The sequence below is a fragment of the Prionailurus viverrinus genome, chromosome B1, assembly GCF_022837055.1.
Source record: "Prionailurus viverrinus isolate Anna chromosome B1, UM_Priviv_1.0, whole genome shotgun sequence".
Lineage (NCBI taxonomy): Eukaryota > Metazoa > Chordata > Mammalia > Carnivora > Felidae > Prionailurus > Prionailurus viverrinus.
The window spans coordinates 157,661,749-157,680,734 of record NC_062564.1 but is presented as its reverse complement, the minus strand read 5'-3'; the positions used below and the strand labels follow the sequence as shown (position 1 = coordinate 157,680,734).

At 37.4% G+C, this 18,986-nt stretch overlaps 1 non-coding gene and 1 pseudogene across 1 annotated transcript; both read right to left on the bottom strand.

Moving 5' to 3' along the window:
* Window positions 1-6,276: 6,276 nt before the first annotated feature.
* On the bottom strand, window positions 6,277-6,877 carry LOC125164506 (rho GDP-dissociation inhibitor 1-like; annotated as a pseudogene).
* Window positions 6,878-17,518: 10,641 nt separating this feature from the next.
* On the bottom strand, window positions 17,519-17,634 carry LOC125164974 (U5 spliceosomal RNA). The gene has a single exon (XR_007151885.1). It is a non-coding gene; the product is annotated as a U5 spliceosomal RNA (small nuclear RNA).
* Window positions 17,635-18,986: the final 1,352 nt, after the last annotated feature.

Here is an 18,986-nt window from a genome sequence, read left to right as displayed (position 1 = left end):
CAAAACCAACAAAAGCAGGCCAACACCAAGGCATATTGTAGTTAAATTTGCAAACTATAGTGATAAACAACAACAACAACAACAACAACACAAAAACAGCAAGACAAGGGAAGTCTCTAACTTATAAGGGAAGACCCATAAGGCTAGCTCTCCACAGAAACTTGTCAAGCCAAAAGGGTGCTGACAAAATAAATAATAATGACATAAAATACATATGTATCAAAAATTACTTTGAATGGAAATGAACTAAATACTCCAATCCAAAGACATAAGGTGTCAGAATAGATAAAAACAAACAAAGACCCATCTGTATGCTGCCTACTATAGACTTATTTTATACCTAAAGACACTTGCATATTCAAAGAGAGAGGGTGGAGAAATATCTATCATGCAGGTGGAAATCAAAAAACAGCCAGAGTGGCCATACATATGTCAGACAAACTAGATTTTAAACCAAAATCTATAACAAGAGATCAAAAGGGCACCATGTCAAGATAAAGGGGACTATCCAATAGGAAGATCTGTTACAAATATTTATTCCCCCAAAACAGAGCACCAAAAATATATATAAAAAAATAATGACCACCATAAAGGAATTCATTGATAACAATACAATAATAGTAGGGAATTTTAACACCCCACTTACAGCAATAGACAGATCATCTAAGCAGAAAATGAACAAGAAAAAAAAATGACTTGAATGACACACTGGACCAGATGAGCTTAACAGATATATTCAGAACATTTCATCCTAAAACAGCAGAATACACATTCTTTTCAAATGCACATGGGACATTCTCCAGCACAGATCACAAACTAGGTCAAAAATCAGACTTAACAAGTACATACCATGAATATTTCCAGAACACAATGCTATGAAACTTGAAGTCAACTATAAGAAAAAAACTTGAAAAGACCACAAATACATGCAGGTTAAACAACATATTGCTAAAAAATGAATGAGTCAACCAAGATATTAAAGAAGACATTTTTAAAAAATACATGAAAACAGATGAAAATTATAACACAACGGTCCAAAATTTTGGGGAAACAACAAGAGCACTCATAGAGGAAAGTATACAGGAAAATAGGCCTACCTCAAGAAGCAAGAAAAATCTCAAATAAGCAACCTAACCATACATCTAAAGGAGCTAGAAAAAGAACAAAAAGCAAATCTAAAGCCAGCAGGAGAAGGAAAATTATAAACATTAGAATAGAAACAAACAAATAAACTAGAAACTAAAAAACAGATCAATGAAACCAGAAACTTATTCTTTGAAAAAATTAATAAACCTTTAAATTCATAAGTTAATAAACCCCTAAAATTGATTATCCCCTAACCAGACTTGAAAAGAGACCCAAATAAATAAAATCACAAATGAGAGAGGAAAAATAACAACCAACACCACAGAAATATAAGCAACTAAAAGAGAATATTATGAAAAATTATAGGCCAACAAACTGGACAGCTTGGAAGAAATGGATAAATTTCTGGAAACATATAAAATACCAAATTGAAACAGTAAAAAATAGAAAATTTGAGCAGATCAATAACCAGTAAAGAAATGCAACCAGCAATCAAAAATCTCGCAACAAACAAAAGTCCAGGGCCAGATGGTTTCACAAGGGAATTCTACCAAACATTTACAGAAGAGTTAATACCTATATGTTCCAAACTATTCCAAAAGATAGAAATGTAAGGAGACTTCCAAATTCATTGAGGCCAACATTACCCTGATTCCAAAAACAAAGACTCCACTAAAAAATAGAACTAGAGACCAATATTTCTGATGAACATGGATTCAAAACTTCTCAACAAAATACTAGCAAATCGAATCCAATGGTACATTAAAAGAACTGTTCATTGTGATCAAGTGGGATTTATTACTGGGCTGGAAGCATGGTTCAACATTCGCAAATCAATCAATGTGATACACAACGTTAATAAAATGAAGGATAAGAACTTTATCCTTCATCATATCCTTCATCATATGGATATGATCCATATGATCCTTCCAATAGATGCAAAAAAAAAAAAGCATTTGCAAAGTACAGCCTCAATTCATGATAAAAACCCTCAACAAAGTACGGACAGAGGGAACATACTTCAACATAATAAAGGCCATACAGGGAAATCACACAGCTAATATCATCCTCAATGGGGAAAAAACAAGAGCTTGCCTTCTATGGTCAGGAATGAGACAGGGATGTACACTCCACCATTGTTATTTAACATAGTACTGGAAGTCCTACCTTCAGCGATCAGACAACAAAAAGAAATAAAAGGCATCCAAACCAGCAAGGAAGTCAAACGTTCACTATGTGAAGACAACACGGTACTCTATGTAGAACCCCAGTTTTCCACCAAAAATTTGCTAGGACCAATACATGAATTCAACAAAATTATAAGATACAAAATCAACATAGAGAAATCTGTTGCATTTCTGTACACAAATAATAAATCAGCAGAAAGAGAAATCAAGGAATCGATTCCATTTACAATTGCACCAAAAATAATAAGATACCTAGGAATAAACCCACCAAAGGGTAAAAAATCTGTACTCTGAAAATCATAGAACACTTATGAAAGATATTGAAGAGAACACAAACAAATGGGAAAACATTCCATGCTCATGGATTGGAAGAACACATACTATTAAAATGTCTGTTACCCAAAGCACTCTACACATTTAAAGCAAACTCTATCAAAATACCACCAACAATTTGCACAGATCTAGAACAATCCAACTTGTATGGAACCAAAAAAGACTCCAAATAGTCAAAACAATCTTAAAAATCTTGAAAAAGAAAAGCAAACCTGGAGGCATAACAATTCCAGACTTTCTAGCTTTATTGCAAAGCTGTAGTGATCAAAAAACAGTATGGTACTAGCACAAAAACATACATCAATAAAACAGGATAGAAAACCTAGAAATGAACCCACAACAGGGCTTCGGGATGTCTCAGATGGCTAAGCATCCAACTTCAGCTCAGGTCATGATTTCATGGCTCATGAGTTCCAGCCCCTCATCAGGCTCTGTGCTGACAGCTCAAAGCCTGGAGCCTGCTTCCCATTTTGTGCCCCCTCCCTTCTCTCTCTGCTCCTCCCCCGCTTGCACTGTCTCCCTCCCTCAAAAATAAATATTAAAAAAAAATAAAAAAAAAAGAAATGGACCCACCACTATATGGTCAACTAATCTTCATCAAAGCAGGAAAGAATATCCAATGAAAAAAAGTCTCTTCAACAAATGGTACCGGGAATATTGGACAGCAACATGCAGAAGAATGAAACTGGAACACTTTCTTACACCATACACAAAAATAAATTCTAACTGGTTGAAAGACCAGTGTCTTTCCTGTGTGAGACAGGAAACCATCACAATCCTAGAGAACACAGGCAGCAACCTTTTTGACACAGTTTGTAGTAACTTCTTACTAGATATGTCCCCTGAGGCAAAGTAAACAAAAGTAAATATCAACTATTGGAACTTCATCAAGATAAAAAGCTTCTGCACAGCAAAAGAAAACACTCAACAAAACTAAAAGGCAACCTACAGAGTGGGAGAATATATTTGAAAATGACATGTCTGATGAAGGACTAGTATCCAAGATCTAAAAAGAACTTATTAAACTCAATACCCCCCAAAAATCAAATATCCAGTTAAAAAATGGGTAGAAGACATGAATAGCTATTTTTCTGAACAAGACTTAGAGATGGCTAACAGACACATGAGAAGAGCTCAACATCACTCATCATCAGGGAACTACAAATCAAAACTACAATGGGATCTCATCTTACACCTGCGAGAAGGGCTAAAATAACAGCACAGGAGGCAACAAGTATTGGCAAGGACGTAGACTAAAAGGAACTCTCTTACACTATTGGTGGGATTGCAACCTGGTACAGTGCCTCTGGAAAACAGGATGGAGTTCCTCCTCCTCCTCCTCCTCCTCCTTCTTCTTTTAATGTTTATTTATTTTTGAGAGAGAGTGCAAGCAGGGGAGGGGCAGAGAGACATGGGGCAGATGATCCAAAGCGGGCTGTGCACTGACAGCAGAGAGCTCAGTATGGGGCTCGAACTTAAGAACTATGAAACAATCACCTAAGCTAAAGTTGGATGCTTAACCTACTCAGCCACCCAGGCACCCCAAGTTCTAAAAGTTAAAAATAGAACTACTCTATGGCCCAGTAATTACACTACCAGGTATTTACCCCAAGGGTAAAAAAAAATACTGATTCAGAGTGACACATGCATCCAACGTTTATAGGGGCATTATCAACAATAGCCAATTTATGGAAAAAGTCCAAATGTCAGATAAACAAGATGTGGTATGTATGTGTATGTATAGATATGTACACACACACACACACACACACACACACACACACACACAATATTACTCAGCCATCAAAAAGTACGAATTCTTGCCATTTGTAACAAAGTGGATTTAGTCAGAAAGTATTATGGGAAGAGAAATAGTCAAGAGAAAAACAAATACCATATGATTTCACCCACTTGTTGACTTTAAGAAACAAATGAACACAGAGGGAATAAAAAAAAAAAGAGAGAAAGAAATCAAGAAACAGACTCTTATGTACAGAGAATAAACTGAAGGCTACTGGATGGAAAGTGGGCAGGTGATAGGTATTAAGGAGGGCATTTGTGATGAATACTGGGTGCTCTAATGTAATAGATGAATCATTAAATTCTACTCTTGAAACTAATATTACACTGTATGTTAAATAACTGGATTCGAAATAAAAATTTGGGAAAAGAAAAAAAAACTGTGTGCATGCATGAGTGTGTTTACATTGATCTAAATTAGTTCTGTTATAAGTTCTTTGGTGTAAATATACTTAACATACATTTGGGACAACCATTATTCTGATGTTAGAGTAAGTAAATTATTTTTCTTTCTCCTGCTTCCCTTCCCCTTCCCTGGCCTTTTTTTCTTTCCTCCTCCTCTCCTCCTCCTCCTCTCCTCCTCCTCCTTCTTCTCTTTTTCCTTCAGGGTAATTTCTTGGTCAGAAAAGAAGCAGGATCAGGCTCCTGAGCATTATAGACAAGTAGAGGCAAGTGGAGGGAAGAAGCGGGGAGGGGAGAAGTGGGAAGGAGAGGGGAGGCACAGGGGAGGCCTCTGGCTGTGCTTGCTTGGTCCCACAGTTGTCCTGGCTGGATCTGAGGAGTCCCTGCCAGAGAAGACAGACTCAAGCCTGAGGGCAGAGGTGGCAGGCCAGGGGGGCCCAGAGACTGCACTTATGGAGGCAATTAACACTGACAGGGCAGGCACACGTTCCAAGCCGGCAGATGAGACAATAAGGCTCAGCTTCGGGCTTCACTGGATGGGGGCTGTCTGCCGGGGCAGGGGCAGGGGCGGGGGCGGGGGCGGGGGCGGGGGCCGGGGGCCGGGGGCGGGGGCGGAGGCCGGGGGGCCGGGGGCGGGGGCCGGGGGGCCGGGGGCGGGGCGGGGGCGGGGGCTCGTAGGCTCCAGCGCTGCCCACTGGGACAAAGAAGGCAAAGGAATGAGGACACGTGGCCTCCCAGATGGGAAGGGAGGCTACTTCAGTTTTGGCAATTTGGCTTTTCCCAAGCCCCTGGGGCCTTCCCCACAGCCCTGGCCTGGGGAGGGGGCTTGTTACACACACGTACCTGGGCCACGGGGATTACATATGGGGCAGGGATCGAGAGAGAGAGACCATGTGCTCATGCAGACATGGGGGGGTGGAAAGGAGGGGTTAAAGGTTAGTGATGGCCCCACACCACACGTTCCACACGTGAAAACATCACAGTTAGGCGGTTACTGGCAGCGATGGACTAACTGACCAGAGACAGGTGGCTGGTCCCCAAGAGGCCTCGAATCATGCATCCTTCCCCACCCCCACCCCCACCCCAGGAAAAGAGAAGAAACAAGATTCAAGGCAACTGCAAAGGCGCACAGAAGGCTAAGCACCCCATCAGATTTCTTTGGAAAAGCCAGGGCCTTAGGACGGGTGGTGGACCCCGATGGGGTACAGCAGGGGAGGTTGGAGGCATGAGCTAGAGTCTCCCTCTTCCCCTCTACCCAGTAAAGGCAGAAGCAGCAAGGCCAGACCACCAAGGAAGCTGGAGCCTGCAGGCAGGGCCGGGAGGGATGGCTAGAGCTGGCCAGGGGCAGACCCATCAGCACTTTGGTGAGGGTGTGGGATGGGTAGTGGTGGTGGGAGAGGTGGGGTACATCAGACAGGTCCATCCTTCTGTCAAAGGCCTGCCTGCCTCCCGGCCCAGGGGCCAGGGCTCAGTCCTTCTGTTCCTTTTTGATGGTAAGATTCCACTCCCAGAACAGGTGGTCAGTCTTGTCATTGTCTGTGAAGCAGGACTTGATATTGTAGATGCCACGAGCCAGCCTACCCTTGGGCATCCTCTCCACGGGGGACTGGAACTTGTACTCCTCTGCCTAGGCCTGTAGTTCCCCACCAGGTATTGGTCTTGTCAACCTTGATGCCTTCTCTCTACATGTGTTGGATGTACTTCATGCTGGACATAATTTCCCAGTTGATTGGGAAAGAGATTTTTATCTGGCATTCCATGCCCTACTTCCACACAGAGGACTGCTTCTTGAAAGTTCTCCAGGTCCAGGTCCAGGGGGCCTAGGGCCAGGCTACACACCAGGGTCAGGCAGGTCACAACAACCTTGGGGATGGCAGGGTCAGCAGACAGAGCTACACAGCCCCACAGTGCCTCCTTGTTCTTGCACAGATTCTCATCATCTTGTCCTGCTCCTGGATCTCCTGGATTCTCTTCTGGGCCGCTGGCTTATAGATGACCCAGTGCTCATCCTTCTCATTCTTGGCTACAGTTTGCACTAGCTGCTCAGCTGTGGGCTCCTGCTCCGCCATGCTCACCTCTAGCTGAGTCTGGGACACTGGAATCTCCACTGACCACTATTGTGCTCTCTTCCTCTGGGGATAGCAAGTTCTTAACTGAACATATAATTGTCTTAATTATTGTGTTAGTCTACTTTTTGTCTAGTATGCTGTATGTCTTAGTCTGCTAAGGCTGCCATAACAAAATACCATAGGCTGGGTGTCTTAACAACAGAAATGTATTTTCTGGAAGTTCTGAAAGCTGGAAGTCTACCATCAGGTGTCAGTGTGGTGCATTTTTACCCCCCAAAACCCATGTATCAATAGCTACTACTTGGAAAACACATAAAGTAGTTATTCTTGGTCAAGATTTAGGTAGGCAGCATACTACCCCTTAAGGTTTCTCTGCACTCTTCAGGAAAATTCCACATAATTCATTTTAATGACCTCTTCACATGTATTCCAAGAAGAGGAAGTTGCTACTGACACTTTTTTAGCTAAAGTAAATGAGGTATAACAAAGACTGTTGTGCCTTAAGTCAGCTTCTCCACAAGAATGTGTATCTGTATTGTTATTAACTTAATCTTTGGAAACTCATTTTCCTTATTTGGTGTTTCCTTTTAACTAAGAAGTCTAAAACAAACAAAAATCTTGTGTATTATCCTGATATAGTTGAGTAAACAATTATGTGTAATTGTTCTTATATGGATAGTAATATGATTGTGACATGTACAAATTGTCTTCTTATAATTTTCAGGTAAGTGTAAGGAAAAATTTGTATGATAAATATTAAAGTGGACATTTTATTAAAAAAAAAAAAGAATGTGGTTGCATCAGAGAGGAATCGCTTATGGCACATAGGGACAATAAATTTCTTAACGACAGAAAAAAGCTGCCTTGTTTTTCACCCCAGGAAAATAGTATTTGAAGCTATTGCCTTTAAGTAACACAATATTTAGAACTGATTCATGTTGACTTTTTTTTATGTTGATTTTTTAAATGGCATAGCATTTTTCCAAAAATAAAGGAATTGTCATTTTGAGGTCTGAAAAATTCTCATCTAATTTTAGAGCAACATATTCCACAATAAATATTGTTTAGATTTAAATTCTTTAAGAGATTTCAAATAGTAAGAGAAGTAAATAAAAAAATCCCTGGGAATACAGGACCACACGTTCATATCAAACCAGTCGTATTTAAGTTTTGTAGTTCGGAGGACAAAGAAGGAAAAAGATCTATGCTTAACAAGTGAGAATTCACATTGCTAATGTACACCAGATATAAAGAGAAGAAAGCAACTTTATCATATACCATGATTTGAGAGATCTCTAAATATTTCCTCATAGATTTTATCTTATGTAATATTCTATTTCAATGCCTCTTTTAAAACCCCAAATAATCACTATAGTTATAAACTCTGAAATCCATTAAAAAATTCCTGCTGAATATGTATGTGTATGCATAATTATTCTTTCTAAATTGTTAATGCCTTTCTCTTGTGTCTCTGCCTTATTTATCTATATGTAAATATGCATGTGAATACTTAAATTATTGATTTTAATGGTAGTCAATTCAACAGTACTAAATATAAAGATGTTACTTTTATTTCGCATAATTTTTATAAATAAGTTTTCACTGATATAATATAGAAACATATTACTAAGTCTATTACCCACAGCCACCTATCATTATGTATCTGGGAATTTCTAAGATTAAGAATTAAAAAAAAAGAAAAAGTATTTCTTTGGCTATATGTGTACATGCATGTGTATGTTTGTCTACTTTTACTATAATGAAGAAAATTAAAGGAATACCTCCCATATAATTCAGCTGTCCCACTTCTAGATATATATCTGATGGAATCTGATGGAAGTGAAACCACTCTCAAAGAATATCTGCACTCCCATGTCTATTGCAGCATTTTTCACAATAGCCAAGAAATGGAAACAACCTGTTTATCAAAGTACGAATGGATGAAAAAATGCACGTGTGTGTGTGTGTGTGTGTGTGTGTGTATGTGTGTGTAATATTATTCAGCCATGAGGAAGAAGAAAATTCTGCCTTTTGTGAAAGCATAGAACGATCTTGAGGACATATGCTAAGGGGGATAAATCAGACAAAGACAGATACTGCATGGTATCAGTTAAGTGCGGAATCTAAAAAAGCCAAACTTGTAAAAAACAGAGCAAAATGGCTACCAGGAGCTTGGGGGTGGAAGAATAGGAGAGATGTTGTTTCAGGGTACAAACTTGCAACTAGTAGACGAATCCTGGAGATCTAAGGTCCAGTATAGTGAATACAGACAATAGTATTGTATTCTAGTAATCAAACCTGCTAAGAGATTAGTTCTGAATTATTCCCACTAAAAAAAAAGAAATGATAATTGTGTGCCATGATTGAGTGCTAATGCTGCAACTACATTTGTATTACAATATGTAAAGAAATCAAATCGAATGTTACACAAGTTTTATGTCAGATATATTTTAGTAAAAGAAAAAAAATGCTTTTATTCTAAAATGTGAAGGTAACATGAAATTAATTTTCTAATTTGGAATATCTCCAGATAGTGTTTATGGCTTTGAATTATTGACATTTATTTATATATGTTTATATATGCTTATATTTATATATGTATACCACACCGTATTGTTTAATATAGGTCAAACCCTACTTTCAAGAAAATCAATACTTTACATTTGACTTTCATAAAACTTTCTGGATCATGTGTATTATACAAACTATAAAAACTTTCATTATTCTGGCTGTCACTAGTGTAGTTTCTACCACATGATCAATTCAGTTTCTTTTATGTTATTTGTACGTTATACAAATAACGTAAGTACGTAAAAATACGTAAGTACGTAAAAATACGTAAGAACGTAAGTAGAAATACGTTCTTTTACACATTATATATTGAATAATGAATAATGCATAAAGGTATATATTGAATAATGTTAGTAAACTCCTACAAGATAAGTTACAAAGTGATACTCTGTTAGTAATCCCGAATTGCAGACAGAAGGAAAAGAACTAATTGTGTGTAGCATGGCATATACCAACACAAAATAAAAATCCAGGAAAAACGTTTATTTTCTATTAGGGTGTAATGTGTATTGGTTATTGGTTTACAAAGACATCTCACCACTAAAATAAAGCCATACTTTTTTAAAGTTTCCTGGATATTGAGGAATGGTAGCTAACACTTAAGAGAGAGTATCACTATCTACTCAGTGTAAAATAGTTATTGCCTTCAAGGCTTCAAAGAATTAATACCATCCTTAAGTTCAAGAGCAGAGTTTTAGCATCATCAACTTTATGAAAGTATAGTCTGACAATGAATGATTTTTCTTGTTCTTTGCTATTTATTTTGTTACTGACCTGTGAAGCCAACATATATTCTTCTGAATTATCAAAATAGAGTATATCTGTGTTTATAGAGAATGAGTAATCAATAAAATTTTTTTAACTGGCACAATATTCTAAAACATTTTCACATCTTATCTTTTCTCGGAATGCATACAGCAATTGAATCTTTACTGAAATTAGAACTAGATGAAATCAGCATAAAAAAAGAATAAAATATTAGAACAGTTCTCACTTTGTTCCCAAATTCCGATACAGAGTTCTACCTCGACAGGCTAGCATGCAGTCTCACACTTTCCACACCCATACTTTGTGGCAGTAGTTTGCAAATTGTGTCCTGGCTGTTGCAAAGAGCCAGCTCCCTCTGAGGGCCTCCTGGGAGAAAGGTTGTAAGGGAAGAACCAGAAAGATGACATTGGATCATGCCATCTCTTTTTTGTGAGTAGCTCTGCTTTCAACTGTGTTAAATATTAGACTTCTGAGTAAATTTTCTTTAAATAAAATGTTCTCTGATTAAAACATTTTAATGGAGTTGGAAAAATAATGCCACTATAGTATCCAATGAGCTTTAAAGTTTTTGTTGTTGTTTATTTATTTTGAGAGACAGAGAGAGAGAAAGAGAGAGAGAGAGAGAGGAGCAAAGAGGGAGGGAGGGAGGGAAAGAGGGAGGGAGGGAGGGAGGGAGAGAGGGAGGGAGAGAGAGAGAGAGAGAGAGAGAGAGAGAGAGAGAGAGAGAGAGAGAGAATCCCAAGCATGCTCTATGCTGCCAGTATAAAGCCCAACACAGGGCTTAATCTCATGAATCACGAGATTGTGATCTGAGCCAAAATCAAGAGTCAAATGCTTACCTGACTAAACAACCCAGGCACCCCCACTTTTACTTTTAACTTTAAAAGGTGACTTTTCACCTTATAGTATAATTACTTTATAGGTTCAAGAATTCTCTTAAAATCATGGGGAATACAATATGTAGGGTGTTGGGAAATACGATTTAGGCATACAGATGTATGGTGTCTCTCTCTCTCACACACACACACACACACACACACACACACACACACACACACACACACAGCTGAGAAAAGAAGTTAAGTCCACTCGTGGCAGCACGTATGAATCTTCCCTGAGAAGGTCGAGGAGTGTTTAGTACTAACCTGTTACCATTTCTGTTACATCCCTCAAAGTGATATCTGTTACTATTTCCTTTATGTAAATGATTACATAATACAAACTGACTTTTTGTCTCCGTAATTCAACTCCAAACATCTGCTGTTTTCTATTTTTTTTTAATTTTCTTTTTTTTTTTAATTTTTTTTCAACGTTTATTTATTTTTGGGACAAGAGAGAGACAGAGCATGAACGGGGGAGGGGCAGAGAGAGAGGGAGACACAGAATCAGAAACAGGCTCCAGGCTCTGAGCCATCAGCCCAGAGCCCGACGCGGGGCTCGAACTCCTGGACCGCGAGATCATGACCTGGCTGAAGTCGGACGCTTAACCGACTGCGCCACCCAGGCGCCCCAATTTTTTTTTTTAATTTTCTAACATTTTATTCTTAGTATTAAATATCTGGGTAGTTCTCCTGAATGCTCATTTACTCTATTTGTTATGTTTCTATATGAACGAATAATTTGTGGCATGGAGAAACCAGAAAAAAAAAAAGGAAAATAAAACTGATGTCACCATTAAGTACTTGGGTAAACTGTGTATTTTTTACTTCAGCAAATCCATCAATTGCAAGACACATCATTAATTCACGTGTCCCTAAGAAAGAAAAACATTACCAGTTAAACTACGGCATGCTACCTATGCTAGAACTGATGCTAATTTTAGAGATATCGTAATGTTAAATGTATGTACCTAGAACAAATGTAGAAATCAGTCATTTAATTTCAACAAAAATATCATATGGAATGAATTTTTAGTTCCATTCCTCAAATGGGGAAAATTAGTACAGAACTCTAAGGAACAACCATAAGAGGACACAACTCACATATAGCAGAGAGTTCAGAATCAAATTTGTCTAGCTTTATGGACCATCTTCTCCCTACAGATTTCCACTTCTTATGAATTAATTGTAACTTGTAATGTAATATGATGATGTCCTATTACTGTTTCACTTCTAGAATTGGCTCTCATGACTCTTATTTAATAGCCTCTTTGCCATAATAGATGAAGACCCTGGTGTAACCAAATAATAGATTTTAACATATCCTTAACTCGTGATTACTAAGAAAAAGATACTGATTCTCTACACTTAAATCTCAATAAATGTTTTTGGAATGTTCCACCTCATGATATTTATGGCAAATATAGTACTTTGTACTCAATAGCCTTACAATGTTTTGATCATTTGGATAAACTGTCAAAGCACCTGTGGGATTCAGAAAAGTTGTTTTAACCAATAAACCACATAATCCAGTGTAATATGACTTTGGCTATAGCTATCCATGTAATGAGCTTCAGGGAATTGATGAATCAGTGAATTAGTCTTTAAGTCATTAAAGCCTCATAAATACTTAGTATCTTATACACTTAAACAGGTAATAATATTAATATATGCAAGCATTTATTGAATGCATATTCTAAACCAAGAACTTATTTAAGTGACTTTTTGTCAGTATTTCATTTACATCTCACAAAAACATGAGGAAATCATTGTTACTATGCCCCCATTTTTTAGATGAGAATCTAAGGGGTCAACAAATAATTCATTTACACAGTTAAAACTGGAACACAGAAAATATAGCAGTTTCACATTTGAAGACTTTAACCTACCCATGTATATGTCTTTCCAAAGAGGAAGGAGAAATGGGCTGGAATTCTAGAAACCTGCACTGAATTTCAGGTAACAAACTGAGTTCTGGAGCTTAATCAAATCACTTTTCCTGACTCAGAGTGACCTTTTTGAAAGATATGCCTTTCTCTGATTATTCAAACTTCACTATACCTTAAAATGTGTTTTCCTTTGCCTGTATGTCGTCCTCCCTGCCCAATCCAAACTTGTTGGTCTGAATTTTCCTACTGACTCTGCATGAACACGCTTCTTTAGTTCCAAGGTCTCAAATCCTAATCTTCATGGAGAGTGTGGTGTTCTTACTATTATCGTCCCACAGCACCCTGTACATACAGCATTTAGTGCATTGTTAATTCAAGATATTCCCCCAAAGTCTCTGAACTTCTTTAAATGTTATCTCATTCCCAATACATAAACAGAGAGCATAGCCTCACATACACAAAGCATTTAGCAAATGAATGCTAAATGGAAGAAAGAAGAAATGGATAAATGGACATCAATTTCCTCATTTATATAATAAAGAATTTTGTTTAGTTGAATGTCAGATTCTTCCTAGCCCTAAAGCTAATCACTTCTGCCTCTATTGATATATTAAAGCATTTAATCAATACTTACTATTGATCTTCTTAACCTCAATCTCCATTACACACTTTTGTTGCTTTCTTACTTGACCAAACTGGCAGAGATTATGACTGTACCAAAAGATGTACTGCTTTTCATTTATCAGATTCTCTTGCAAAAAAATTGGGCCCTATGACTAACACCTCACCAAGAAAACTTTGGAGAAAGGATTATATTACTTTCAGGCCTGGCCCTTAAAACATCCTGAAGGGCCTAGCAGATCTCTTTGGTTCTCCAGTCACCCTGAAGTAGGGAATCACTGAGAGTATGGCTTGGAGACCCTAAGGAGCAATGGAGTAACAAAATGAAAAACCACTGGCTTTCTAAATCACTGCTTATGTAGGAATGACCCAGGAAAGCCACATGACTTGTGTCAGGCTGTGTAATTAGCATCTCTTCCTTCTTTTTTTTCCCCCTTTATTTATGTTTGTTTTAGTCTAAAAAGAAGAAAGTATGTAGAATTGATTCATGGTATCTTCATCTGAATTTTTCCCGTAATACTTTCTGAGTTACAAATCTGTAGAGTCTTAGACATAGCAGAGCCATTGTTAATGGAAGAGTAGAAACAGGAGTTTCAGACTGACAATTGATCCTTCAATAATCAACTAAGGCCCAACATATATACCAGGCACTTGGTAGACATGACAACTGAGCAAAAAATTAGCATTTAGGGTCTTTATGTCTCAATGGGTGCTAAATAAATGTATATCTACACACACTCCTTTTCTTTCCCTGCAGTTTCAGTTTTGCTTTGTTTTGAATGGATGATATAACGCTGAGAAGAGAATATGTAGTACATGAGGAGACCACACTTATAATTTATTATCCCTAAGAGAAAATATCCTACAAAGCTTGGCATATTTTATTTTACAGCTTAAGATTTGACTTCCTAAACTCTAATAAGAAATCCCTCCAGGAGAGAGAAAAAAAAATGTATGGTTTATTATTATAATTTCCCAAAAGAATCTTTAAAACCAGGGTTTCTTTAGGTGAAGCATATTTTAAATCATTTGCTAAAATATTTAATGTTGACTCCTAAATATCTAAAATATTTCATTGAACTGGCTTTACAAGAATGTTCCTTTCAATGTTTCCTTTCAGATAGGATTATAACAAAAGAAGAAAGTTGTGCCATACTTATTTAATTCTTTAGTAATCTCAATAAGTAATATTATTAACATCTAATTTCTGATCTCAAATTTATTTATTCCCTTATCTTCTTCCTGATATTTCACAGGCCTCTTGATTTGTCTGTTACAGTGTATAGAGTCAGAAAATAAGGAAGAAAGAACCAGAGAGAAAGGGAGAGAGAAAAAGGAAGGGAGGAAAGAAGGAAGGATGGAGGAAGGTAGACATGTGTCCTGTGTTCAGGAAAGGTTTGGAAAGCCATTTTTCCATTCAGAAAAAGCAAATGAGAGAGGAAAACCCACAGGTTTAATACAGTGGTTAAATTTGAAAACATGCAAAATATTGGGAGAAATTAAAAATGACAGAAAGCTGGACATACACTGCATCATGGGACATTTTGCCTTGGTCATAGAGATCACTGTCTGAACACAAACTGAATCAGTTACACATTTAAAACATTAAATTCAGCAAAGGAATAATAAGTGAAACTAAGCTCAAAAAGAAAAAATAAATATTACCTAAGTAAGAATGAAAAAACCTAAGTAATATTACCCTAAGAATGAAAAAACCTGAAAGCAATACTATTGTACTTTGTGTTTATTCCTTTTGTTTAAAAAATTGCAACCACTGATCATGCTGTCCAATCTTTGGAAGCTAGGAAAAATTAGATTAATAAACCTTGAAAACAATTATTGGTAGTGTAAATGGCCTGTCCCCAAAAAGCCATTTAAGTAACTTCCCTAATTATTAAGATCTTATTTATTTTAAGATTGTTTTTTTATTTTGAGAGAGAGAGAGAGAGCATGAGAGAGGAAGGGGCAGAGAGAGAGAGAGAGAGAGAGACTCAAGCAGGTTCAGTGCTGTCAGCTCAGAGCCCATCAGGGGGCTTGATGTCATGAACCATGAGATCATGACCCTAGCGAAATCAATAGTTGGACGCATAACTGACTGACCCACCCAGTAGCCCCAAGATCTTCTTCTAATGAATAGTAGACACAAATGTCTGTGCTCAAATAAGAAACCCACCCCCAATTTTTTCCAAATCATTTAGTGGCATTTAGTTATACTTTTTAAAAATATGATTGTGAGTGCACACAACTCTGCTAATTAGTGCCCATATTTGGACTGAAGCATAGTTCTGAAGCTCAATCTCAGCACCGTCACTGCTCTTCTCACTCTACTGCTCTGACCCTTGGGATGTATACCTTTCCCTGAAGGAGAAGCATTTTGAGTTGCCTAACATCTAAAAAACACTTTAAAAAAATCCTGTTTTGGGCTAAATTGTGTCTCCTCAAAGCTCACGTGTTGAATTAAGGCCTAACATCTAGTACCTCAGAATGTTAACTATGTTTGGAGATAAGGTCTTTAAAGACATGATTAAAATAAAATGACATTATGTTTTCCTTTGTTTTGCAGTGGGCCTTAATCCAGTATGACTGGTATCTGTATAAGAAGAAGCAATCTGGGCACGCACACAGAGACACTAGACATGCGCACACAGGGATGCCCGTGTCAAGCCACAGCATGAAGGTGGCCATTTGCAAGCCAAGAAGGGAAGCCCCAGAAGAAACCAACTCTGCCAGTCCCTTGATCTTGAACCTCCAGGCTTCAGAACTGTGAAAAATGAAATCTTTGTTTTTTAAGTCCCCCTAGCTGTGGTGTTTTGTTATGGAAGCCTGAGCAGGCTAATACACATCCTAAGATTTCTGTCCTAATAGTTACTAAATGTTGTGGGGAAACGTACACAATTTTATCTCATTTGCCTGGAAGGACTGATGTGAACATTTCTGAAATCCTGATTATTAAAAACTTAGGGAACATTTATGAGATAATGATTATTTAAAAATTAGAGGTTAATATTAGAATATTAATAGCTATAAACACATATTTTCTAAGTGTTCACATTTTAATTGATCCATTATATAGTTTTCAAATTAAGAGAGTACAGCAGATTAGAACACTGTTTAAATATACCATTGTTCTTCTCACCTTCATAGAAGTGTGCTTCCTTGCCCTGTTATGTTGGTTTGGCCATATGGCTGGCATTAGCCAGGGGATACTAACAAATGTAATTCAAATTAATGTTCAAACTATGTTTGTGCAGTGGGGCCCTTGTGACTCTGTCCTGGCCCTGGGAAAACTTTCCCTTCAACTTGGGGCTCAAAATGTCCTCCCACAGAGCAGACCTGAGGCTAACACAGAGGGAGGAGCCAAGGCCAGTTGCCCCCCAGGTTAAGCAAGGCCCCCAGGTAAGTCTAGCCAAGATGACCTGATGCACAGGTGAACTGCAGATGTATGAAAGAGAACCAATGACAGCTATTTTAATTCACTCAGTTTGGAAGTGTTCTGCCATGTAGCTATTGAGCCATAATTGACTGATGCATAAAGCATGATTGCAATCAATAAAATAAAGCAAGTTGATTACAATGTAGGCAGAACTTTTCAAAAATTTTCAATAGAGTATTTAGGAAATCAGTATTCTTGTTGAAAATTGAAAATATTATTGTTTATTTTCAATACCAGAAGTAGAAGCTAATGCTGACATTCTACCATTTCTTGAGCACTTATTATGTTCTAGGCACAGTGATGACCTCTGATTATTTTATTTCATCTCAGTAATGACCCCAAGGTTAAGTATAATGATTACCATATTTTACAGATATTTAGTGATTTTCACAGTATCATACAGTTAATAGGTTGTGGAGTTGGAATTTGAATCCAGACAATCAGCTTCTAATGCCTGGGCTATTTATTTATTTATTTATTTGGCCCTAGTAAAACGAAGCCTCAAACAATTGATTTAAGACATAGAATTGTTCCTCTCAATGGAAATTTTTAGTAAAAGGTTAAAGATGTAATCAATTTGAAGAGAAACCAGAATATATTGAGCTCTTAATTTTTATAGCATATCCAGATATCACAAATTCTCTATTATTTCATGATCATTTTATAAACTTAATTGCAACTATAATAAATAGTATTTTGTATACAAATATGTCTTCTCCAGGGGTGTCTGGATGGCTCAGTTGGTTGAGCTTCTGACTCTTGATTTTAGGTCAGGTCAGGCTCCCAGGGTCATGAGATCAAGCCCCAGTGGGCTCAGCATGGATCCTGCTTGATATTCTCTCTCTCTTTTTGCCCCTCTTCCCCATTCATGTTCTCTCACTTTCTAGTACAACAACAAAGATGTCTTCTGCACACTATATATACTAAAGATTATGCTTTCATTATATATCCTACCATATATGAAGAATCTTACCTATTTAAAAACCTCTTTTGTTCTATGCCTAAGTCTGTTATACATAAATATCCATATTAATTTATGTCTAAATAAGTTGTATGTGTGTGTGTGTGTGTGTGTGTGTGTGTATGGATAGACAGATAGATAGATAGATAGATAGATAGATAGATGTGGATTCTTAGTTTCTTATCATTAAACACAGCTTCTTTCACTTTGACATAATAGGAAACAGAACTGATGGGGAATTGCCAGGCTAAACAGCTACACTAAAGCCAATTGACCTAGCCAGAGCTTTGTTTTAATGATAATATCAAGCTGATGGGAATTGAGTAAAAATATCACTTCTCTGTAACCTTCTCCATAACTCGTAGGTGACCTATTCAAGAGTTATTATGGGACAAAGAAAGATGAAAGGCATGCATGTTAATGGAAATTATCAGAACACTGAAGTTACTTTTGGAAAAAAAAAATGGGTGATTAAAGAACTTTTATAACATTTGAGAATGTCTTTGTAACTAGGTCGAAGAGAATCCAGAATCCTCTCAGGTCATTAGAAAGCATGGGGAAGCTCTAAAATATAACGGTCCTTTTGGATTAGTCCTCTATAAATTCTCCCCACTGCCCATTCCTATCGCTTGCCACCTCCAAATGTCCAGGTCCCCGTAAAGAAAGTGAATTGGTAGAGTATACCCCAGCATACACAGAGATCTTAAAATATGAACATGAGGAAGAAGTTCTCATACTGAATGCTAACAAAACGTTAGCCAATTACAAGGCATGCCTGAAATTAAAGTTGATGCTAAAAGCAGCCAAATCAAATTAGTTTATCCTAACAGACCAGACCTGTACATTCAAAGTGAAAGAACTTCGTTTATTTTTATTGATCAGTAGTGTTCACCAGAATCTGAAATCAAATATCGGCTTGGCCTGAATATAAAGGCACTAGCTAGTGAATGATTTGAATGTTTCTCATTTCTCTCTATCATTTAACTTG